Source organism: Armigeres subalbatus, chromosome 2, assembly GCF_024139115.2.
Source record: "Armigeres subalbatus isolate Guangzhou_Male chromosome 2, GZ_Asu_2, whole genome shotgun sequence".
NCBI lineage: Eukaryota > Metazoa > Arthropoda > Insecta > Diptera > Culicidae > Armigeres > Armigeres subalbatus.
Genome location: NC_085140.1, coordinates 330,097,999 through 330,125,253, shown reverse-complemented (window position 1 = coordinate 330,125,253; position 27,255 = coordinate 330,097,999). Strand labels below are relative to the sequence as shown.

The following is a 27,255-nucleotide window of genomic DNA, read 5'->3' as shown; positions in this document are numbered from 1 at the left end:
TTGACATTGTGTACAAAAATACATTTGAGAGAGTTAGTTCTGAAAATGTATTGCGAGAGATCGGCTGGTACCTGGTGCTGGGAATTTGGTTTCATCAGTACCCGCTAAGCTGCGGTGGACGACGGAGGTCCTTCGTAGCTTAGTAGGGAAAGCACCTGTCATGCGAACTGGGGTCGTGGGATCAAACCCCACCGAAGGGGCGGTTACCTCCAATACCTTTTCCGAACTAAATCTATCACATGTTGTACATATGCATAATCAAGTTTCAGACATAGTGACTGACAACTTGTTCTTCTCGAAGCATTCCTCCAACACTATCCGGATAAATGGCAACCGAACAATGCAACGATCATTGGATACACGACATGGACAAACGGACACAGTGGACTCACGGTGATATGGACTGGCAATGACAACAATAAATGGATATTCTGAAATTAACATTTTTTAAAAATACAAAAGACTACAGATTTGATTTGCCTTGTAAGCATGAATATTACAGCTTCTGTTTAAAAGAGTTCAAATCGGTCATAGACGCTGAGATATTGTGACAATTCTTCATATTAGTCTGAAAATATGTCTCATATTCGATTTTCACGAATATCTGAGCAATTTCCGTTGCAGAAAAAAATTTATGGTCAGCAACAAAACATAGCTTTCGTTTAAAGATAAAATCGCACAAATCGTCCAGACGACTGAGATCTTGATGGGACATATTTTACCAATGTTGAAGTTGATACGTCTAATGCTTTATGTCGTATTTCAGAATTCTCCGAACCCAATGTCTAATTAAAACAAAATACAATGGGTTCAATGCAAAGTCATACTTTCGTTTAAAGATAAAATCATGCAAATTGGTTTACGAGCGCTGAGATATTCATTGACATTATTTTGTTAGTTTTCTAAAAATGCACTTCATGTTCTATTTCTCACATATCTCTAAGACAAATGTCAATTGCAAAAAAATTGAACTCTACAATGAAGAGTCATAGCTTTCGTTTAGTGTAAAATCGTCCAAATCGGTCACAGGCGCTGAGATCTTGATGTGAGATTTTGTAACGCACACACATACGCACACACGCACGCACACATACATACATGTGCTCGTTCGTCAGATGAGTTGTTGTATATACGACTTGGTCTCCGAGCCTCGGATAAAAGTCTTTCAAACGATCTTATACCCTTCTTAGGGTGAAAAGAATAAACATAGCTTTCGTTTAAAGATAAAATCACAATCGTCCAAGGACGACTGGGATCTTGATGGGACATATTTTCCAATGTGAAATTGATACGTCTAATGCTTTATTTTCGTATTTCAGAGATATCTCGGAACCTGTCTAATTGCAAAAACAAATACAGAGTTCAATAGCAAATCATACTTTCGTAAAAGATAAAATCATGCAAATTGATTTACGAGACGGCTGAATATTCATGTGACATTTTTTGTTAGTTTTCTGAAAATGCTTCATGTTCTATTTCTCACATATCTCTGAATCAAATGTCCGATTAAAAAAATTGAACTCTACAATAAGACAAAGTCACATTTCTTTAGTGTTAAATCATAGATCGGTCCACGGACGGCTGAGATCTTGATGTGAGATTTTGTACACACATACGCACACACGCACACGCACACACACACATACCATGTACTCCAGTTCGTCGAGCTAGTTGATTGGTTATATATCGACGGTCTCAGCCTCGATAAAAAGTCAGTTTTCAAGCGATCTTTATACTCCAGGTGTGAAGGGTAAAAGGATATTTCTGGAAATTTAACATTTTTTAAAAAATCAAAAAGACTGCAGATTTGATTTCCTCCATTAGCGTATTACAGCTTCTGTAGCTCAAAAGAGTTCAAATCGGGTCATAGACGAGATATGGTGTGACAATTCTTCATTAGTAGTCTGAAAATATGTCTCATATTCATTTCACAGATATCTCTGAAACCGAATTTCCGATTGCAGAAAAAAATTAATGGTCCAATGACATGAAAATGGCTTTCGTTAAAGAATAAATCTCCACGATCGTCAAGGACGACTGAGATCTTGATGGGACATATTTTACCAATGTGGGAAGTTGATACGTCTAATGCTTTGTATTTATTTCAGAGATATCCCGGAACCCAATGTCTAATTGCAAAACAAAATACAATGGTTTCAATGGCAAAGTCTAAGCTTTTGTTTAAAGATAAAATCATACAATTGGTTTACAGACGGCTGAGATATTCATGTGACATTATTATGTTGATAAGAAAATTATTTTGAGCTTTTAGTGGAATGTTTCACCTGTCATAAGACGGATTAAACAATCCCATAATTCACCCTTATGTGTATCTTGACAGATACGTATTTCGACCTCAATGGTAAGGCCGTCTTCGGTACTCGTACTAAGTCAGGTGCAATTTTGCAGGCGAGATGACGCTCCTGAATAATTATTTCTGAATGCATATCTGGAACTAAATGTCCGATTAAAAAAATTGAACTCGTACAATGCAAAAGTCATAGCTTTGTTGATGTAAAATCATACAAATGGTCCCACGGACAGCTAGATCTTGATGTGAGATTTTTAGCTACACGCACACACACACACACACACACACACACACACACACACACACACACACACACACACTTACTACAGGCTGGGTTGTGTGATCGACTTAGGTCTCGAGCCTCGGATAAAAGTCGGTTTTCGGCGATCTTTATACCCTTCTTAGATGTAGAAGAGGTAAAAAGGGATATTTCTGAAATTGGCCAATTTTAAAAAATACAAAAGACTAGGATTTGATTTGCTTGTAGAAATGGCAATAACAGCTTCTGCTTAAGCTCAAAAGAGTTCAAATCGGTCATAGACGGCTGAGATATTGATTTGACAATTCTTCATTTGTAGTCTGAAAATATGTCTCATTTCGTATTTCGAAGTATCTCAAACCGAATTTCCGATTGCGAAAAAAATTAATGAGTCGTCCAAGGACGATTGAGATCTTGTTGGAGCTTATTTTACCAATGTGAGATTGATACGTCTAATGCTTTATTTCTATTTCGAGAATATCTCGAACCCAATTCTAATTGCAAAACAAAATAGTGGTTCAATGCAAAGTCATAGCTTTTTTTAAAGATAAAATCATGAAAATTGGTTTCAGACGTGAGATATTCAGACATTTTTTTGTTTCTAAAATACTTCGTATTCGTATTTCTCACATATCTCTGGAACTAAATGTCCGATTGCAAAAAATTGAACTCGTACAATGACAAAGTCATAGCTTTCGTTTAGTGTTAAAATCATGCAAATCTTCCAAGGACAGCTGAGATCTTGATGTAGATTTTTGTAACTACTTACATCGCACACACACACACACACACACATACATACATGTGCTCAGTTCGTCGAGCTGAGTTGATTGTATATAGGCTTGGTCTCCGAGTCTCGATAAAAGTCGTTTTCAAGATCTTTATACACTTCTTAGGATTAAGAAAGGTAAAAGAATATTCAAATTTAACATTTTTTAAAAATACAAAAAGACTGAGATTTGATTTGCTCGCCTAAATGCAATATACAGCTTTTTAAGCCCAAAGAGTTCAAATCGGTCAAGTGGCTGGAATATTGGTGTGACAATTCCATTAGTAGTCTGAAATATGTCTCATATTCGTATTTCCGATATCTCTGAAAAGAATTTCGATTGCAGAAAAAATGGTCCATATAAAACATAGCTTTCGTTTGAATAAAATCACACAAATCGGTCCAAGGACGACTGAGATCTTGATGGACATATTTCAATAGTTGAAGATTGTCATCTTAACTATGTTCGTTTCAGAATATCTAGGACCCAATGTCTAATTGCAAAAACAAAATCAAGGGTTCAATGGCAAAGCATAGCTTTCGTTTAAAGATAAATCTTGCAAATTGGTTTACAGACGGCTGAGATATTTATGACATTATTTTGTTAGTTTTCTGATACTTCATTTCGTATTTCTACATATCTCTGAACCAAATGTCCAGTTGCAAAAAATGAACTCATCAATGACAAAGTATTGCTTTCGTTGTGTTAAAATCGTGCAAATCGGTCCACGGACGGCTGAGATCTTGATGTGAGATTTTGTAACGCACACATACACACACACACACACACACACATACACCATGTATCTCAGTTCGTCAGGAGGTTGATTTATATCGACTTGGGTCTCGGAGCCTCGGATAAAAATCGTTTTCAAGCAGTCTTTATACCCTTCTTAGGTGTAAGAAGGTAAAGGGATATTCTGGATTTAACATTTTAAAAATACAAAAGGCTGCAGATTTGATTTGCCGCCTTAAGGCTTAATAACAGCTTCTTTTGCCGAAAGTTCATCGGGTCATAGACGGCTGAGATATTGTGTAACAATTTTCATTAGTAGTCTGAAATGTCTCATATTCGTATTTCGATATCTCTGAAATGAATTTCACTTGCAGAAAAAATTAATGAGGTCCAATGACAAAAACATAGCTTTCGTTTAAAGATAAAATACTGAAATCGGTCCAAGGACGATTGAGATCTTGATGGGACATATTTTACCAATGTGAGATTGATACTCTAATGCTATGATTCTATTTAAGAATATCTCCGAACCAATGTCTAAGTCAAAAACAAAAATGGAGTTCAATGCAAAACCATAGCTTTCGTTTAAAGATAAAATCATGCAAATTTGGTTTACAGAAGCTGAGATATTTATGTGACATTATTTTGTTAGTTTTCTAAGAATACACTTCATGTTCGTATTTCCATATCTCTGGAACAAATGATTGCAAAAAAATTGAACTCGTAACAGAGCAAGTCATAGCTTTCTTTAGTGTTAAAATCGTCAAATCGGTCCACGGCATGAGATCTTGATGTGAATTTTTTAACACACTTTATACGCACACACGCACACAGCACACACACATTTGACATGTACTCAGTTCGTGAGCTGAGTGATTGGTAGTATAACTTGGGTTCGGACTCGATAAAAGTCGGTTTTTCAAGATCTTTATACCTTCTTAGGTGTAAGAAAGGAAAAAGATTGGTATTCATTTGATTCCACCATACGAATGTTTATACGGCGCTATGTATAGCAGGCCTCATACAAGCAAGAATGTGTGAGGTTGATGTGCGAGGTGGGATGGTGGTATGACGTGCGTGGTAATAGAAGTCCAATAGATTAAATTCTAATTTAAAAAATGAACTCCATTAGAATTCCTTTAATACTTGCTCATACTCTAGTACTTCTAATTCTCATTCATATATTCCATCCCATAGATCGCATCACTTACCAAATGAATCCAGATAATATATCCTTCATACTAACACAATATCCTATCCTAAGACTATCGTGGAGATGCAGAGGAATACTAGTCTCTAGTAGCAACGAGAGATGAACTAATAATCCTTCCTTCCATTGATGACCGTAAGGACGTGGCTGCGCCGTAATTGATTCAAAATGCATTGATTTTCCGAATTTTGCATATATGAATGATACTAACCCAAGCTTCATTCAATTGGTTCCCTGTGCAATTTCGACTAAGATCTAATCAATCACGGAGTACAATACGTGTCGGTTATCCTGTCATGCTCATGCTCTCATATCGGCGTGGCATGGGCCCTTACATGTGGTGTTCAACTTCTCATATAACATCTTGGTTAAGCGCGGTATAGTTCTCCTCATCTTCAGTCTTATCTTCCTGCGGTGCTTTTTCCTCGAAAATCGAATTTTGTCTGTTCTCGCCCGTTTGTATCTTGCCTCGATTCGCCCTCGTGCGTATTGGACCAATCTCGCCATGCATTTCTTCTCCTCAACTAACTGCTCACGATCGCCGTCATACCATGCTCGTTTCTCTGATCCGGAGACCACCGTGCCTGGTGCAGCGGTTGCCGCCACAATGCGGATCGATTATCTCTCCAGCCATCTTCAAGAGATGCTGTGCCTACTGCTCTTCCGTTGGGAGTATTCACTGCTGCGCGTAGTCTTGAGACTTGTCTCCGTCTTGTAGCCCTAATGTTTAGCTGCGCGGACGACCTGACACGTGTTGATCACCGTCGAGAGTTTTGAGCGGTACATACTGCAACGAGGTAGTGGTTGATTCAATATTCGCACTGCAGAATGCGTACGTTCGTGATCGTCGGAAAAATTTACCATCGATTAGAACGTGTCATTTGGTTTTCCGTTACATGATTAGGTGATTTCCATGACCTTATGGATATTCTTGCGGGGAAAGTGCCTTGGACTACCATTTCGCGGTAAGTTGCATCATTGGCCGCTGTCGTTCGATACGGTATGCAGACTATACGGTCCTGACCTCCAGTCCCCCTTCCCCTGAGCGTTCATGTCACCGATGACGATTTGACGTCCCGCAGTGGGCATCATCGTATATCTCCCACGCGTGCATGAACGCATCTTTCTACTGAAGCCGGTTCCAGCTCGTTGGGCGTGCACAGCTTTGGTGAAGGTAGCGCCGCTCGATGCCCGCTTTTCCGCACTTTCCCTGTCCCAGTACGCATTTCCTGCAGCGCTGACATCGAAGTTGCGGGATGTAATTCGTCGTAGATTATCCTGTCGCAAGCCTGCGAAGCCACGACTTGCAGTTCCATGTTCCAAGCTTCAATCGTGATCTTTATTTGTCCATGGTGTTGCCGATTGTATGCAGTGTCACTATCTTCTGTGTCGTTCGTTAATTGTTTTTAAAGGCGGCATGGGCCTGCAAACCTCCTCTCGTTGGGGCCGTCGTGTCAGGGCTGTTTATCGTCCCACCAACACCAGGACTTGAGCTTGCGCTTGAGCGCAATTTGGTAGGCAGAGCCTACTTACGATACATGCAGCTTTTTAGAAGTTTAATATCATCTGACCACCACCTAATGACCCTAGTCACCAATGGCCTGGGAGGATCGTCAAGCTCTGGACATAGTCCCTGCTGCCCTAGCCCCTAGATCTAGAATATATCAATTTAATTATGAACATTGATCTTATAATACAAATCCTCAAATATGAAGAGCAGGTAGAATTTGCTAAACCAACATCCTCAATGAAATTCTCTATTCGAAGATAAAATGTATATTTTAATAGGCTTAAAGCCAAAGATCAAAACTAGACTATCCAGACCAAATTTTTAATATAGCTCAGGAATGTAATCATTAAGGCACAGACATCCTGATCCTGCGAAGATACCCATCCTGGAAGACGAAAGTTCGATCTGATCAACGTTCAGACGCTGAAATGAATAATACACGAATCAACATGGACATCAACTAATAGCCAAACATGAAACACCATCTACAAACAAACTCAACTTTGCGATATATGTGACGAAACAACCTAGTGAGAGATGAATGTATCCAGTCTCTGAATAATCTTCACCAAATGTGTTCTAAAACCCGCCAGCAACTATCAGAATAACAGAAATATGTACTAGTGGAACAGACAAAAACGTATTTATCTCAGATTCATGCAGCGGATCGAGGCTAGTTAACACACCAACAATAATAGAAACTAATAACTGCGATCAAGGTGATGAACTTCGTTTAACAACCTCAATCACATGAGCCCAAGAATATCTTGTACCAATTTTGGCTAAAAAAACTATTGAATTTCCAAATGAAAAGATGATTTCACCACATCAAACTCGACAATTTGGACAAACTTCAAGAATTAAAGCGTGGAACTTCACCACGAGGAGGAATCTGGGAGGAACCTCCTCACATTAACCATATATGCTCTTTCATTACCTATATCTAACAGGAAGACAAAGAGCAAGAAACCACCATAGAATTCAACATCCGGAAACATCAGACAAGAATGCAAAAGGAGCATCGTGATTCTACCTAGCTCGTTCTTTTGGTAAATCGCCCGTCTGCCTTATGACGCGACCCAACCTTGTTTTCTCAGGCATTTCTATCAACGAAAATAGCTTTCGTTTAAAGATAAAATCGCACAAATCGGTCCAAGGACGACTGAGATCTTGATGGGACATATTTTACCAATGTGTGAAGTTGATACGTCTAATGCTTTATGTTCGTATTTCAGAGATATCTCCGGAACCCAATGTCTAATTGCAAAACAAAATACAATGGGTTCAATGGCAAATCATAGCTTTCGTTTAAAGATAAAATCATGCAAATTGGTTTACAGACGGCTGAGATATTCATGTGACATTATTTTGTTGATAGTTTTCTGAAATGCACATGCACTTCATGTTCGTATTTCTCACATATCTCTGGAACCAAATGTCCGATTGCAAAAAAATTGAACTCGTACAATGACAAAGTCATAGCTTTCGTTTAGTGTTAAAATCGTGCAAATCGGTCCACGGACGGCTGAGATCTTGATGTGAGATTTTTGTAACGCACACACATATACGCACACACACACACACACACACACATACATACATGTGCTCAGTTCGTCGAGTTATATTACTTGGGTCTCCATCGGATAAAAAGTCAGATTTCAAAATTTAAAAATCTTCTTATTTAGGGTGTAATTTATACAAGATGAGATTGATTTCAAATGGAATAAAACACAAAAAAAAACACACACACACACACAATTACAGCTTCTGTATTAAGCCCAAAAGTCAGTTTTCAAGCGATCTTTATACCTTCTTAGGGTGTAAGGGTAAGGTAAAAGGACTCATTTCTGGAAATTGTGCCAATTTTTAAAATACCAAAAAAAAGATGTCTCAGATTTGATTTGCCGCCTTGTAAATGGCAATGTACAGCTTCTGTTTAAGCTTCAAAGAGAGTTCAAAAATCGGGTGTCATAGCTGAAGATATTGGTGTGACAATTCTTCATTTGTGAGTGCTGAAAATATGTCCTTCATATTCGTATTTCACAGATATCTCTGAAAACCGAATTTCCGATTTGCAGAAAAAATTAATGAGTCGGTCCAAGGACGATTGAGAATCTTGATGGGACATATTTTACCAATGTGTGAAGTTGATACGTCTAATCGCTTTATGTTCGTATTTCAAGAGATATCTCCAAACCCAATGTCTAATTGCAAAAACAAAAAATACAATGGGTTCAATGGGCAAAGTCACCATAGCTTTTGTATTAAAGATAAAATCATACATTAAATTGGTTTACAGACGGCTGAGATATTCATATGACATTATTTTGTTAGTTTTCTGAAAATGCACTTCATGTTCGTATTTCTCACATATCTCTGGAACTAAATGTCCGATTGCAAAAATTGAACTCGTACAATGACAATAAGTCCATAGCTTTCGTTTAGTGTTAAAATCATTTCAAATCGGTCCAGTGACAGCTGAGATCTTGATGCTTAGAGATTTTATAACTTTTTGTACACACATACGCACACACGCACACACGCACACACACACACATATTAACAAACATGTCAGTGTCTGTCGAGCTATTTGAGTTGATTGGTATATATGACTTGGGTCTCCGAGTCTCTCGGATAAAAAGTCGTTTTTTCAAGCGATCTTTATACACTCTCTTTAGGATGTAAGAAGGGTAAAAGGGATATTTCTAAAATTTAACATTTTTAAAAATAAAAGACTGCAGATTTGATTTGCCGCTCAAATGGCAGCAATATTACAGCTTCTGTTTGCTTCAAAAGAGTTCAAATCGGGTCATAGGACAGCTGAGATATTGGTGTGACAATTCTTCTTCATTAAGTAGTCTGAAAATATATCTCATATTCGTATTTTCATAGATATTCTGAAACCGAATTTCCGATTGCAGAAAAAAATTTATGAGTCCAATGACAAAAAAACATAGCTTTCGTTTAAAGGATAAATCGCACAAATCGGTCCAAGGACATTACTGAGATCTTGATGGGACATATTTTTACCAATGTGTGAAGTTGATACGTCTAATGCTTTATGCGTTCGTATTCAGAGAATATCTCCGGAACCCAAATGTCTAATTGCAAAACAAATATACAATGGGTTTAGCCATAGCAAAGTCACCATAGTTTTCGTATTAAAGATAAAAATCATGTAAATTGGTTTACAGACGGCTGAGATATTCATGTGACATTATTTTTGTTAGTTTTCTGAAAATGCACTTCAGCATGTTCGTATTTCTCACATATCTCCTTGGAACCAAAATGTCCGATTGCAAAAAAATTGAATCTCGTACAATGACAAAGTCATGCCGCTTTGTTTAGTGTTAAAATCATGCAAATCGGTCCACGGATTCGGCTGAGATCTTGACGTGAGATTTTGTAACGCACACACCATATACGCACACACGCACACTACATGCACACACACACATAACATTACACATGTGCCTGTGCTCAGTTCGGTCGAGCTGAGTTGCTTGATTGCATATACGACTTGGGTCATCCCTGGAGAGCCTCGGATAAAAAAAGTCAGTTTTCAAGCGATTCTTTATACCCTTCTTAGGGTGTAAGTAAAGGTAAAAAAGGGATATTCTCGGAAACAACATTTTTAAAAATACAAAAGACTGCAGATTTGATTTGCTGCCTTAAATGGCATGATATTACAGCTTCTGCTTGGTTTAAGCCCAAAAGAGTTCAAATCAATGGTCATAGATTTAGCTGAGATATTGGTGTGACAATTCTTCTTCATTAGTAGTCTGAAAATATGTCTCATATGGCCTCATTCGTATTTCACAGATATATCTCTGAAACCGAATTTCCGATTGCAGAAAAAAATTTACTGGTCAGTCCAATGACAAAAAGCATAGCTTTCGTTTAAAGGATAAAATCGCACAATCGGTCCAAGGACAGACTGGAGATCTTACGATGGGGGACATATTTTTACCAATGTGTGAAGATTGATACGTCTAATGCTTTATGCGTTCGTATTTTCAGAGATATCTCCGGAACCCAATGTCTAATTGCAAAAAACAAATACAATGGGTTCAATGGCAAAGTCATAAGCTTTTCGTTTAGAAGATAAAATCATGCAAATTGGTTTGAACAGACGGCTGAGATATTCATGTGACATTATTTTGTTAGTTTTCTAAAGAATCGCAACTTCATGTTCGTATTTCGTCACATATCTCTGGAACCAAATGTCCGATTCTGCAAAAAAATTAACTCGTACGGTAATGACAAGAGTCATAGCTTTCGTTTAGTGTTAAAATCAAAAAATCGGTCCACTGACGGCTGAGATCTTGATGTGAGATTTTGTAACGGCACTTACACATACGCACAACACGCACACACGCACACACACACATACATACATTAGTGCTCAGTTCGTCGAGCTGAGTTGATTTGTATATACGACTTGGGTCTCCGAGCCTCGGATAAAAAGTCGGTTTTTCAAACTGATCATTTATACCCCTTCTTAGGGTGTAAGAAGGGTATTTGGAAATTTCATTTTTTAAAAAACAGCACTTAGTTCGACTGCTGCCCAACAAGTAAATATTATAAGTTTTAATAAGCCCAAAAGAGTTCAAATCAATATCAATAGATATTGGTGGACACCCTATTATAGTCTAGGATATCCATATTCGTATTTCAGATAACTTGGTGAATTTTGATTGCAGAAAAAATTTATGAAACGACAAAAACATAGCTTTCGTTTAAAGATAAAATCGCACAAATCGGTCCAAGGACGACTGGAGATCTTGATGGGATATATTTTACCAATGTGTAAAGTTGATACGTCTAATGCTTTATGTTCGTATTTCAGAGATATCTCCGGAACCCAATGTCTAATTGCAAAAACAAAATACAATGGGTTCAATGGCAAAAGTCATAATATTTTAAAGAGCAAAATCAATGGTCAGATTTATTGAGATATCTTGATATTATTTTGTTAGTTAAGAATGCACTTCATGTTCGTATTTCACATATTTGGAACCAAATGTCCAGATTTGCAAAATTAATCCAGCGGTTAAGTCATGGTCATTAGTGTTAAATCGTGCAACCGGTCCGGCGTTGAGATCTTGATGTGAGATTTGTAACGTAATACACATACGCACACACACACGCAATAATATATATGCCTTCAGTCGATTGAGTTGCTGATTGGTGGTATATACGACTCAGTCTCCGAGCCTCGGATAAAAGTCGGTTTTTCATGACTTTATACCCTTCGTAGGGTGGGGTATACAAAAACAGCAGCTTGCTTAAAGACAAAAACGCACCGGTTCAAGGACGACTGACTTTATGGCCTTTAACAACGTGAAGTTGATGTCTAATGTCATGTTCAACAGAGATATTCCGCAACTTCAATGCCCACCAGAAAAAGATAACCAATAGCAAAAGTCATAGCTTTCGTTTAAGCCAGTATAAAAATCACAAATTGATTTACAGACGGCTGAGATATTCCATGTGACATTATTTTGTTATGATTTTCTGAAAATGCACTTCATGTTCGTCATTTCTCACATATCCTCTAGAATCAAACGTCGTCCGATTGCAAAAAAATTGAACTCCTGCACACAATGACAAAGTCATAGCTTTCAGTTTAGCTGTTGAAAGAATCATTACCAAATCGGTCCACGGACGGCTTGAGAGATCTTGATGTGAGATTTTTGTAAACGCACACACACACATACACACACGCACACACACGCACATGCACACACACACACACATTAATAATATAGCATGTGCTCAAGTGTCTGTCAGAGAGCTTGAGTTGATTGGTATATACGACTTGGGTCTGTTTTCCGAGCCTCGGATTAAAAAGTTCAGTTTTCAATGATCTTTATACCCTTCTTAGCGGTGTGCAAGGTAAAAGGAATATTTCTTGGAAATTTGTAATATTTTTAAAAATACAAAAAGACTGTAGATTTGATTTGCTGCCTTAACCATTGGCAAGATATTACAGCTTCTAAGCTTTTTGCTTCAAAAGAGTTCAAATCCGGGTCATAGATTTATTGAGATATTGGTGTAGACAATTCCTTCATTAGTAGTCTGTAAAATATGTCTCTCCATATTTCTCGTATTTCACAGATATCTCTAAGAAACCGAATTTCCGATTTTGCAGAAAAAATTATCATAGGTCCCAAATTGACATAGAAAATAGCTTTCAGTTTTAAAGATATTAAATCGCACAAATCAGTTCAAGGACATCGACTGAAGATCTTGATGGGACATATTCTTACCAATGTGTGAAGTTGATACGTCTAATGCTTTATGTTCGTATTTCAGAGATATCTCCGGAACTCCAATGTCTGAATTGCAAAAACAAAAATAACAAAATGAGATAATCAGATGGTTAAAGAGTGGGGCCACAGCTTTCGTTTAAAAGATAAAATCATGCAAAATTGGATTTACAGACGGCTGAGAGATATTCATGTGCAACATTTATTATGTTGGATAAGAAGAATTATTTTGAAGCTTTTTAGTGGAATAAACATTTAATATCCTGTCATCACTTATTGTGATGACTCGGTAGGCAGTTAGCCCCAGGTGCCTCGTACTAAGTCGAGTCAAGCACGAGGCAATTGAAGACTTACCCTTTACTGTTGAGGTTCTAGAAACATGCATCTGTCAAGATACAATGGTAAGGGTGGAATCAATGGGATTGTTTAAACTCGTACTTAGTGATGTGTGATTATTATGTTAGCTTGAAAATGCACTCATGTTCGGTATCATTTTTCTAATGCATATCTCTGGAACTAAATGTCCGATTTGCAAAAAGAATTGAACTCTGGTACAATGACAAAAGTCATAGCTTTCGTTTAGTGTTAAAATCATAGCAAATCGGTCCCACGGACACGGCTGAGAATCTTGATGCTGAGATTTTTGCTTAACGCACACACATACGCACACACGCACACACACACACACACACACACACACACACACACACACACACACACACACACACACACACACACACACACACACACACACACACACACACACACACACACACACACACCCACACACAGTCATTACACACCTGTTGGCTACATATGTACGCTCAGTCTGTCGAGCTGAGTTGATTGGTATATACGACTTGGGGTCTCCTGAGCCTCGGATAAAAGTCATTTCTTTCAAGTTGGATCTTTATACGCCTTCTTAGGGTGTAAGAAGAGGTAAAAAGGGATATTTCTGGAAATTTACCATATTTTAAAAAATACAAAAAAGACTGCAGATTTGATTTTTGCCGTGCCTTTAAATGGCAAAGGTATTACAGCTTCTGTTTAAGCTTCGAAAAAGAGTTCAAATCAGGTCATAGATTTGGCTGGAGATATTGGTGTGACAATTCTTCATTTGTAGTCTGAAAATATGCTCTCATATTCCGTATTTCATAGATATCTCTGAAACCGAATTTCCGAATTGCGAAGAAAAAATTAATGAGTCGGTCCCAATGATCGATTGAGATCTTGTTGGAGACATATTTTACCAATGTGTGAAGTTGATACGTCTAACAATGCTTTATGTTCGTATTTCAGAGATATCTCCGGAACCCAATGTCTAATTGCAAAACAAAATACAATGGGTTCAATGGCAAAGTCATAGCTTTTGTTTAAAGATAAAATCATGCAAATTGGTTTACAGATTTGGCTGAGATATTCATGTGACATTATTTGTTAGTTTTCTGAAAATGCACTTCATGTTCGTATTTCTCACATATCTCTGGAACTAAATGTCCGATTGCAAAAAATTGAACTCGTACAATGACAAAGTCATAGCTTTCGTTTAGTGTTAAAATCGTGCAAATCGGTCCAAGGACGGTTGGAGATCTTGATGTGAGATTTTTGTAACGCACACACATACGCACACACACACACACACACACATACATACATGTGCTCAGTTCGTCGAGCTGAGTTGATTGGTATATACGGCTTGGGTCTCCGAGTCTCGGATAAAAAGTCGGTTTTTCAAGCGATCTTTATACCCTTCTTAGGATGTAAGAAGGGTAAAAAGGGATATTTCTGGAAATTTAACAATTTTTAAAAAATACAAAAAGACTGCAGATTTGATTTGCCGCCTTAAATGGCAATATTACAGCTTCTGTTTAAGCCCAAAAGAGTTCAAATCGGGTCATAGACGGCTGAGATATTGGTGTGACAATTCTTCATTAGTAGTCTGAAAATATGTCTCATATTCGTATTTCACAGATATCTCTGAAACCGAATTTCCGTTGCAGAAAAAAATGGGTCCGATGATAAAAACATAGCTTTCGTTTAAAGATAAAATCGCACAAGTCGGTCCAAGGACGACTGAGATCTTGTTGGGACATATTTTACCAATGTGTGAAGTTGATACGTCTAATGCTTTATGTTCGTTTCAGAGATATCTCCGGAACCCAATGTCTAATTGCAAAAACAAAATACAATGGGTTCAATGGCAAAGACATAGCTGTTTAAAGATAAAATCATGCAAATTGGTTTACAGACGGCTGAGATATTCATGTGACATTATTTTGTTAGTTTTCTGAAAATACGTTTTATGTTCGTATTTCTCACATATTTCTGGAACCAAATGTCCGATTGCAAAAAAAATGAACTCGTACAATGACAAAGTCATAGCTTTCGTTTAGTGTTAAAATCGTGCAAATCGGTCCACGGACGGCTGAGATCTTGATGTGACATTTTTGTAACGCACACACACACACACACACACACACACACATACATGCTATGTGCTCAGTTCTGTCGAGCTGAGGTGATTGGTATATACGACTTGGGCCTCGGAGCCTCGGATAAAAAGCCGGTTTTCCAAGCGGTCTTTATACCCTTCTTAGGGTGTAAGAAGGGTAAAAGGGATATTTCTGAAAATTTAACAATTTTAAAAATACAAAAAGGCTGCAGATTTGATTTGCCGCCTTAAATGGCAATATTACAGCTTCTGTTTAAGCCCTGAAAGAGTTCAAATCGGGTCATAGACGGCTGAGATATTGGTGTGACAATTTTCATTAGTAGTCTGAAATATGTCTCATATTCGTATTTCAGATATCTCTGAAACTGAATTTCCGATTGCAGAAAAAATTAATGAGTCCAATGACAAAAACATAGCTTTCGTTTAAAGATAAAATCGCACAAATCGGTCCAAGGACGACTGAGATCTTGATGGGACATATTTTACCAATGTGTGAAGTTGATACGTCTAATGCTTTATGTTCGTATTTCAGAGATATCTCCGGAACCCAATGTCTAATTGCAAAAACAAAATACAATGGGTCCAATGACAAAAACATAGCTTTCGTTTAAAGATAAAATCATGCAAATTGGTTTACAGACGGCTGAGATATGTATGTGACATTATTTTGTTAGTTTTCTGAAAATACACTTCATGTTCGTATTTCTCATATCTCTGGAACCAAAATGTCCGATTGCAAAAAAATTGAACTCGTACAATGACAAAGTCATAGCTTTCGTTTAGTGTTAAAATCGTGCAAATCGGTCCACGGACGGCTGAGATCTTGATGAGATTTTGTAACGCACACACATACGCACACACGCACACACGCACACACACACACACATACATACATGTGCTCAGTTCGTCGAGCTGAGTTGATTGCAGTATATACGACTTGGGTTTCCTGAGCCTCGGATAAAAAGTCGGTTTTTCAAGGATCTTTATACCCTTCTTAGGGTGTAAGAAGGGTAAAATAGATTGGTATTCATTTGTACCCACCATACGAATGCTATATACGGTCGCTATGTCACTCGTGCAGGCCTCATACAAGTAAGAATGTGAGGTTGATGTGCGAGCAGCGATGGTGTGTAGACGTGCGTGGTATTAGAATCCAATAGCATTCAAATTCTAATTGTAAAAAATGAATCCCATTAGAAATTCACTTTAATACTTGCTCATTACTCTAGTACTTCTAATTCTCATTCATATATTCCTATCCCATAGATCGCATCACTTACCAAAGTGAATCCAGATAATATATCCCTTCATACTAACACACAATATCCTATCCTAAGACTATCGTGGAGATGCAGAGGAATACTAGGTCTCTAGTAGCAACGAGAGATGAACTAATAATCCTTCCTTCCATTGATGACCGTAAGGACGTGGTCGGCGCTGTAATTGACTTAGTAAAATGCATTGATTTTCCGAATTTTGCATATTGAGAATGATAGCTAAACCCAAGCTTCATTCAATTGGTTCCCTGTGCAATTTCGCAAGATCTAATCAATCACGGAGTAGCAACTACGAATTGTACGGTTATCCTGCTCATGCTCATGCTCTCATATCAGGCTGTGGCACGGCCCTTACGTGAACGGTTCAACTTCTCATATAACTTTCGTGCGTTATTAGCGCGGTATAGTTCCTCCGTCTCTTCACGGTCTTGATCTTCCTGTTGGGTGCTTTTTCCTCCGGAAAATCGAATTTTGTCTGTTCCTCGCCCGTTTGTATCTTGCCTCGTTCGCCCTCGTGCGGTATTGGACCAATCTCGCCCATGCTGCATTCTTCTCCTCAACTAACTGCTCACATTCGCCGTCATACCAGTCGTTTCTTCTGATCCGGAGCCACCGTGCCTAGTGCAGCGGTTGTTGTGCTTCCAATGGCGGATCGATTATCTCTCCAGCCATCTTCAAGAGATGCTGTGCCTAGCTGCTCTTGGGAGTGTCACTTCCAGCTGCTGCGCGTAGTCTTGGACTAGTCTACCGTCTTGTAGCCACCTAATGTTTAGCCGCGGCGGACGACTCCGACACGTGTTGATCACCGTCGAGAGTTTTGAGCGCAGACATACTGCAACGAGGTAGTGGTAGGATTCAATATTCGCACTGCGGTAAGTGCGTACGTTCGTGATGTCGGAGAAGAATTTACCTATCGATTAGAACGTAGTCGATTTGGTTTCCGTTACATGATTAGGTGATTTCCATGACCTTGTGGATATTCTTGCGGGGAAGAAAGTGCTTTGGACTACCATTTCGCGGTACGGTTATGCGCATCATTGGCCGCTGTCGTTCGATACGGTATGCAGACTATCCGTTCCGATGACCGGTCTATAGATTTCCTCCCTTCCTACCTGAGCGTTTATGTCACCGATGACGATTGTGACGTCCCGCAGTGGGGTGCCACCCAATCACGCGTTGGCGCATCTTTCCCAGCACTATGAAGCCGGTTCCCAGCTCGTTGGTGGTGCCACAGCTTTGGTAGAAGGTAGCCGCTCGATGCCCGCTTTTCCGCACTTTTCTGTCCTGTCCAGCAGATTTCCTGCAGCGCTACGACATCGAAGTTGCGGGGATGTAATTCGTCGTAGATTATCCTGTCGCAACCTGCGAAGCCCTAGCGACTTGCAGTTCCATGTTCCAAGCTTCCAATCGTGATCTTTTATTCGTCGCCCTAGGTCGTTGCCGATTGTATCGAGTCGTATTATCTTCTGCGTCGTTCGTAATAGTTGTTTTAAAAGGCGGCTTATTGGGCCTGCAAACCTCCTGTCTCGTTGGAGGGCCGTCGTGTCAGGGCTGTTTATCGTCCCACCTAACACCAGGACTTGGGCTTGTGCGCTTTGAGCGGCACACGGTCGCTTTGGTGGGGCCTACTTGCGGATACACGCTGCTTTTTATAGGAATTTAACAGGGCACACTGTCAAACCCCACCACATCCTATGCAGGCGCCACAACTCGCAAATGGCCTGGGGAGGGATCGTCAAGCGCTTGGACATAGTCCCTGCTGCCCCTAGCCCCTAGATCTAGAATATATCAATTTAATTATGAACATTGATCTTATAATACAAATCCTCAACAATATAGAAGAGCAGGTAGAATTTGCTAAACTCAACATCCTCAATAGAAATTTACTCCAATTCGAAGATAAAATGTATATTTTTAATAGGCTTAAAACTCAAAGATTAAAACTAGACTATCCAGACCAAATTTTTAATATAGCTCAGGGAATGTAATCATTAAAGGCACAGACATCCTGATCCTAGCGAAGATACCCATCCTGGAAGACGAAGAGTTCGATCTGATCAACGTTCAGACGCTGAATATGAATAACACACGAATCAACATGGACATCAAGCTAATAGCCAAACATGGAAACACCATCTACAAACAAACTCAACTTTGCGATATATGTGACGAAACAACCCTAGTGGAAGATGAATGTATCCACAGTCTCTTGAATAATCTTACACCAAAAATGTGTTCTAAAACCCGCCAGGCAACCTATCAGAATAACAGAAATATAGTACTAGTGGACACGAACAAAACGTATTTATCTCAGATTCATGCAGCGGATCGAGGCTAGTTAACACACCAACAATAATAGAAACTAATAACTGCACGATCAAGGTGATGAACTTCACGTTTAACAACCTCAATCATACAAGAGCCCAAGAAGAATATCTTGTACCAATTTATGGCAAAAACTGGCACAATTGAATTTCACAAATGAAAAAGATGATTTCACCCACATCAAACTCGACAATTTGGACAAACTTCAAGAATTAAAGCTGGAACTTCACCACACGAGGAGGAATCTGGGGAGGAACTCTCCTCACATTAACCATAGTATGCTCTTTCGTTACCTATATTCTCAACAGGGAAGACCAAAGCGAAGCAAGAAACCACCATGGAGATTCAACATCCGGAAACATCAGACAAGGAGTCGCAAAGGAGCAATCGGATCTCTACCTAGGCTCGTTCTTTTTGGTAAATCGCCCGTCTGCCTTGTGACGACTGACAACTTGTTTTTCTCAGAGCATTCCTCCAACGTTATCCGGATAAATGGCAACCGAACAAAGCAACGATCATTGGATACACGACATGGACACAATTGACTCACGATGATATGGACTGGCAAAGACAACAATAAATGAGTAGGGGAAACTGGGGTAATATGCACCACCGGGGCAAAAGATAAGGGTCGCCTTTGACGTTTTTGAGGACATTTTCGGCAATTTTTCGAGAGTATTTGCTACAGCGCATATAGTTCGGATCTCGAACTACCAGTCCAGCAGTAAACATTCTTGAAAATATGCCTGAAACACCGCCAAAAATGCCAAAAGATCGTTTTGCCCCGGGGGTGCATTTTACCCCAGTTTACCCTAATAGAAAATCTAAAAATTGATTCTGTGTGGATTCTGTACAGCAGAATACCACAGTAGATCTCGGCACAGTAGCGGTTAAGTAACAAGGAGTGCCTACCAAATAAAGAAAGGAATAAAAAAAATACAATTGAAATATTGATACTCCCATGACGTTTTTCTTTCACGCATTCCATTTTTTCTATTTTTCGGGTTTTTCATCTAAAATATCCAATCATTAAAATTTGATCCCGGGAAGATAAATTACTTATAAAATGTGATAATAAGTTAGGAGAATGTTTGTTGCCGGCCGATGAAGATCATAAAATGAAGCTATTCGTTGAACATAAATAACAAGACCAACGGATCGAAAGCAAGGATGTATTTTTCTAGTTTTATTAATATACTATACCTATATTTTTGTATTTTATATGTGTACAGCACAAAACAGTATTGGCATAATAGAGCTATAGTTCACTGAATGCTAGAGTCCTTGTATGTCTCGAGTGAAAGATTGGAAAAGGTTTAGTAGACATATGTACTTTTTAGGGAATTTTTATGAATTACGTACGCTTAACGATCCAGACAAAATTTAATGATGCTTTAAATAGCAAGTTGAAAAAGGCCAAATCCGCGTTATGTGATTTTCATATTATCAAAGTTGCATGGATCGCATCACTTACCAAGGTGAATCCTAATCCGTGTAACTAATAAGAATCCCTCCTGTGGCAACTGTGGAGATGCAGAGGTAATCTCGGTCTCTAGTAACAACAGATGTCACAACAACTGTTCCTTCTCTTCCCAGATGACCGTAAGGACGTGACCGGCGCCGTTTATGATCCTTATATTACTGAACTCTCGATCTGTGCACATTGAGGTTGGAAAGCGAATCCCAAGCCCCAGCTATTGGTTCCCTGTGCAATTTCGATTGTTCTGGTCAATCACGGAGTAACAACTACGAATTTTGCGGTCATCAAGCTCAAGCTCAAGGAAAGTTTTTTGAAATTTCTGTTTAATAATTTTCGAAATATACTCAGAAAATCACACGGAATATGAGCGAGAAACTTTTAGGAGACCCACGAGAAAATCATTAGGAGATGCTCCGGAGTTTTCATGGAAATTTCTTCAGAGCTTCCGTGGAAAACTGTTGGTAAGTTCCATAGAAAATTTAATGAAATTTGCATTTATTTTTTCCATTTTTGCACGAAGAAAAATGTGTTAGAATCAACCGGATTCTGCAACAATAACAGTATTAAATAAATAAATTTTATTGTTGATACAACCACAAATAGCCAATTAACCATACGCGATTGTTCACTGGTTTATTTCTACACCAACAGACTAGACACAGTCTAGTTGATTCAATGTCAAATAATCAGGGATCGTAATGCTCATTCATTCTCACGAGCAGAGGATAATCGCTCACGCAGATTTTTACCAAGAAATCATTTTGCGGGAAAGAAAAAAGATCCTGATAAGAAATAGTTATTTTTCCCTCACTATCAGAGCCGCGAAAAGTTGATTTGCTTGTTTTCTTAATTCTTTTATCTTTCTTTTTATTCGTCCCTTATCCAATGCAAAAAAAGTAGCCTTTTTGGAAAATATAACCCATGCCAATAAGCAGTCACGTGGCGGTATGGCTAGAGTGAGCGCAACCCAGTGTCTTTTTTGTTGGTGTTCTGGGTTCGAACTCCGTTGCGGTCTTAATTTTTTTTATAAACGCACAGCGAAAATTTTCGCAAAAAATGAGTGAGCCTAAAAATGATAAAACGAAAAAAGAATTTCATCAAGTAGGCACGATTTTAGTTTCTTTCAGACCTGCTCTAGAGAAAAAGGAGCGAGAGAAATAAGTTTCTCGCCACAGACTGCCACGGTATACAGAAAACAAGGTAGGCTCGTTAGAAAAATGACACTTCGAATGTGACGCATATTTTATCGGCCACATGTTGGAGTACAAAAGTAAGCATGCTGCGACCGTAGAGCATCGTCTCGGTCCAGCTTGTGCGAAGATAGCAGTGACGTCACATGTTTACATTCAAACTGAATGTTTACATACGTGATGAGCCTGCCTTGTTTTTTGTATGCCGTGCAGCCTGCTAATAAAGATTCTCGCTTGTTTTCGTCTCAATGAAACGAAAAGTACTAACCCTGCAAATAATACTGAATCAGTGTTGAAACAACAAATTCAAAGATTGAAACAACACTGTCATCGATGTTTGATGCAACAAACGAAACAGTTGTTTCAATCGTACAAGATTCTTCTGCGTGTATAGAAAACTCTTCAAAAAGTCCACGAGGAATTTTCCGGAATTTCCACTAAACCTTTTCAGAATTTTAAAAAAATTAAGTTTTTTTTTAGAAAAAACGGTTTTATTTTTCGGAAACTTTGAACAATTTTTTTGGATTTCTACGGGACATTCTTTGTTTTGATCATAAGAAATTCTTCAAAAGTTATTCAGAAAATTACTAAATAATGGAAGGTTCGTTTGGCCGAAAATTATACGACAGCAATATATTATTATGAATGAAAAACGGTTTGACCAAAAATTTCATTTGGCCAAAGCGACGATCGGCCGGAAAAAAACCTTGTCTCTAACAGGTTGTTTGGCCGAAATAGTCATTTTGCGAATGAGTCAATAGGTCGAAAATGCCGCTTGGTCGTAATGGTCGTTTGACAGAAAGGGAGATTTGGCCGAATGGATTATACGATTAAAATGACTCTTCAACCAGACGGCCATTTCGGCCAAATGACCTATTTGGCCAAACGACTTTTTCGTGCAAACGACCAAACGATATTTTCGGTCGTATTTCCATTTCAGCTAAAATACATTTTGGGCCAAATTGGTCTAATGATTTATTTGGCCAAACATCTTTCGGCAATGCGCATATCTTCAGATTTAGTTGTCAAAAATCACTTTTTCTTTTTTCCCTTACTAGATCTTTGCAATTAGAAAATTAACATAAATGGTTTTTCTACCTCTTTTTCTGACAACGGTTCACATAACGTTATCAATTAACAATGGCGTCTCACTGCGGTTTATTCGTCTCATTATTTTTGCATTTCACTCTGGCACGGTGACTGCACGCAGTAAAATCATTCGAGGAAACTAGAGGAACATCGCCCAACACTGATGATATGAAGCTCTACAATACGCCAGGCCTAGGACGCTGTAGTCAACTAGATATCCAAGTAGATATGAAAATAACTAATTTTATTTGAGGACACAGATCACATTTACTATCATCCAAAGGCGTGGAAATTCTATCAACACATTGCAAATTAGTTTCAAATCAAAGGTTTTTCGCAATAAAATATCATTCATTTGGTTTGGGTATGAATTTTGTGTTTGCAGAATAACTCTAATCGAAATGTATACAAAATGGTAAATATAATAAAATAACATGTTGGTTAAATATCTTAAGTTTACCAAATTTCAGATGTTTACCGAAGAATGCCGCCAAGGAAAATACCTCGTGGCGGTATCGAATCTCATCATAATTCTACTGAACACTCTATTGAAGCCAACCAAATCTGAGCCAATTCATAATAATACATCTGCGAATCACCTTCGCTGCTTTCCCCATAACCAAGCATGAGAATAAAAAAAATGAAATAGAAGTCTGACAGAACAAATCAAATCAATCACATACTCGTTATTCCACGTCCCGGTTGGTGCCTGCGGTGACGGTGGCGTTTTCTGCTTTCACGCTTTCTGTGCTTCTTTCAGCTTGCTCCGGGCAGAAAGCGATTTCCGGCTCATGCGAGGTCCTTTGTCAATACACCTAGGCAGCACCATGAGCTATCCAAGATGACTTGCGCTAGAAGTTACTTCTTTCGTTTTCTCGGAACAACGCCGCAAGCTCCTCCAATCAGCAGCTTCACACTTGGCAATTGACAATCGCCGACACAAGATCAATAGCACGCCACTTCCAACGAAACACCACGGGGGATATTTCACTCAGGGCTGGGATCCCAACGCCGAAACACTCTTTTGGCGGATCATCACTTCACTCTTGCCCCTTGCCTTCTTTCGGGTGATTCGTAACTTACTTCTACGCTTTCTTACACTCGGAAAAACTCAAACAAATCGGAGAAAATTGATTCCCGGATTTGCTGTCGGTACGCGCCGTGAGACACCTTTTTCTTTTCACACCGGCTTGGCTGAAGTTGATTGAATCGGAGAACCGGATGATTGATGAAGCCAAGTACCGGCTGGCTCACTGGAGGATGCAAATTTAATGATGCGGCCTCTCTTTGATTTTTCAGGACACGAATGCTGCATTTACACCATCACTCGCTCATTTAAGACTTTTCAGCCGCTAGAGCATAGAAATTTCGATCAATAATTCAAATGATCACGATTAGTTTTCTTACTACGGCGAAACCGCGATTATTCTTCACACCGCAAAATTATTCCAAATTTTACGGATCATTAAACATTCTCATACGTTTCACGCTCCCATTAGCCACCGGCTTGTTATTGCGGTTCTGTGACCCTACTTTTTTCCACCAATATCATCGATCCATGTGGAAGGTAAAAACAGGATGAAAAATCACCAGAAAATAGCATGCCCTTGTTCCGCAAGTCAACCGTTAATCGCAATCGTTAGCACACTTTTGCCCGGCTGTAGCCACTCACAGGACCATATCCACCGTGTCACCCTCTTCTTGTCGCACGATTCTGTCAATTTCCTCACCCACCCAACGCCTTGTGGGTGGCAACGGACCACGTCGTTTCACTTCTTACGACATTCCCTTAGACCACCTCCGCCAACCATATTGCCAGACGAGTTCAGGTTAACCGCCTTCACCCCGTCTGCAGAGCCTTGCGTCAAAGAATTCATAACCTACAGAAACGCAGAAAACCACCTTTCACCTGGCATCTGCCGACTACTGACTGGCACAAGAACGGGTCCCGACGACGACGGTTGAAGTTTTAGCAGGAGCACCACGTCACATATAAGAGCACCATCCAAAGCACACTTACGCTCACTACCCAATCTATTCGTCCCCCCTCGTGGGGCTGGGGCAATAAGGCTTTCTTAAGCCCCGCTCCTTGGACGGGAAGCTGAGGCTTTGACTCCCCGTAGGCTGTCCGGTCTACTGGAATTTCACACAAATCCACCTGACCGTGACCAAATTCGACCGACCTAATTCCAGGCTTTGGAGGAGGGCTCCTGGCAGAACGCGTCCGAACTGGCGAAAGAATCCCGACAGACTGAAGCAGGTGAAGCCAGACGTTGCTGTTCACAGCATGTTCGCTGTCGTCGGCTGGCTGCTGGGACGAAGACGACGACGGATTTCGGGAAAACTTCCCGTCACTGGGTGGTCGAATTTTCCACCCAAAGAACAGGATTCTCTTGCTCTCGTGATTCCTGGTTGGATAATCTCGCAGCACGTGAAGTGAATGCGTTTGGCTGCGGGAAAACCACGTGTAAGATGGTTCATGCTCTCGCGCTCTTCAGAGTGAACTCGTTGGAGAAGTTGTTGGAATGTAGGCAAACGTTAGGTCAACTTGTGTCGGTTGATTCTCTGTTATGGTTCGATAAGAATCAGCTGATTTTATCCGACAAAATGTGAGAGCAGTCTTTGAATGGGATGCTCGAAAAACAAAGTAAAAGTTTATAGGTATGAGAAACTTTTTACATTAATCGGGACCATTTCCGTTATTCAAAGCTTAAAAAATAAATGATTTTGCTATTCTCATTTAGAAAATAAATTAGCTTAAAATATCAATCAAGTACGAAATTATGAGACAAAGAAACAGTGAATATGAAATTACGCATCAATCAGTTGAATTACTCAATATCTCTGGGAAAATTTGATCTAAAGAAAATAATAATTCTGGTGATTTTAATTTAAAAGGCAAAACCATATATTGAAGTGATATCTGGCCGTTTATCGTACAAGAAGTTGCGTATAGAATTTTCGTGTTGGAGAAATGTGGGTAAGGAAATCACTTTCTATTAAACTTTGTGATCATATGTTGTGTTAGTTTTCGATAGGTCTACCGTCACATAACACTCTCGAGAAACTATCAAATGTAAAGAAAATTATCAAAAGACACATTCCACGCACTTCTACGCCAAAGGACCAAAATTTTAAACTGAAAATTAGGGTCCAATATCTTTAGGACACGAAAATGTATATATTGAATTATGAGAAAAACATTTTTTCACTCAAAATTAGTTTGGGAACATATTTTGATAGCCAATCAAAATAGTAGACTTTTAGTATGAGAAAAATACTGCCTAATCTAATTTTTACAAATGTGCTCCATCGTAGCTATTTGGGTTCACATGTATTGGTTAATACATGATAAAGTAGAGTTTATGATGGGCTTTTTGTGAGCCAATTGTATTGCTTCGAAAATTTTTGTTTTCTTGAAAATTTTGTACTTTGAAAACAGTGACATTGAAATGGTGTCGCGTTACGAAAATAGTCGCATAATTGATACTACACATTGGAGAAATAGTACTTTATATTCTTTTAGTACTCGTCAAGAGTTTTTTTTTTCATGTTTTTATATCCAAAATCGGAGCATTTTTCACGAAGGTACACTAGGTACAAAAATTTGGTGTCGCGTTACGCGAATTCAGTGTTTTACTGAAATGAGGGATAACCAGCTTTCGGTTTATGTATACAGTATCACAATGGCCTAGAAATAAAGAAAAAATGTCTTCTTAGTATATTAGGGTTTGTACGTGAATAACGTAACAAAATTGGGGTGTATCATTTGATAACTGTCCATACTATAAATGAGTTCCCTTGCAAAAAATGTTACGAAGTGGTGGGAAACTGCAAATTTTGGTGTTTCGTAGAACTCGTAGGGGTCATCCATAAATAACTCACGAGAAATTTGAGCTCATTTTTTTTGTTCGAATAGATTGTGAGGCTTTTTTAAACCTCTCTCTTCGCGCTCGATATCACCATGTACTCATATGAGTAAACGTAGCGAACAATTTGCCCCCGGCTTCTTCTACCCTTTCACGAACCTTCAGACTCTTTGCGGATGCCATGTAGGACGTTTGTTTATTTGAAAAGCTCATTTGTTGTGAAGCGTTACGGAGCCGCAGAAATGCTTTTCAATACTAGTTTTATCTTGATTCTTATACATATTTTTGGCTTTGGAGAGCAGAAAGACTTGTGCTTTTTCTTTTGATTTGATGATGTATTTTAATTCGTTTTCCTTACGATCAGTAGATCTGCAATTTTTTTTTTTTTTTTTAACCGAGATCCGCACGGCCCAATGCTTGGTTCATGAATTTCTACTAATATCCCAGTTGAAAACAAATGTTAGTTAATTGCAACACTTAAAGGAGGCTCGTAACCATGCGTCAAT

General features: G+C 38.9%; 1 protein-coding gene across 1 annotated transcript in view; it reads right to left on the bottom strand.

Moving 5' to 3' along the window:
- The window catches only part of LOC134212740 (neural cell adhesion molecule 1-A-like), a 416,812-nt gene extending 391,699 nt beyond the window's left edge, over positions 1-25,113 (bottom strand). The window contains exon 1 of the mRNA XM_062690855.1: positions 23,564-25,113. The gene's annotated coding sequence lies outside the window, so the exon portion shown is untranslated. The remainder of the gene's footprint in view (positions 1-23,563) is intronic.
- Positions 25,114-27,255: the final 2,142 nt, after the last annotated feature.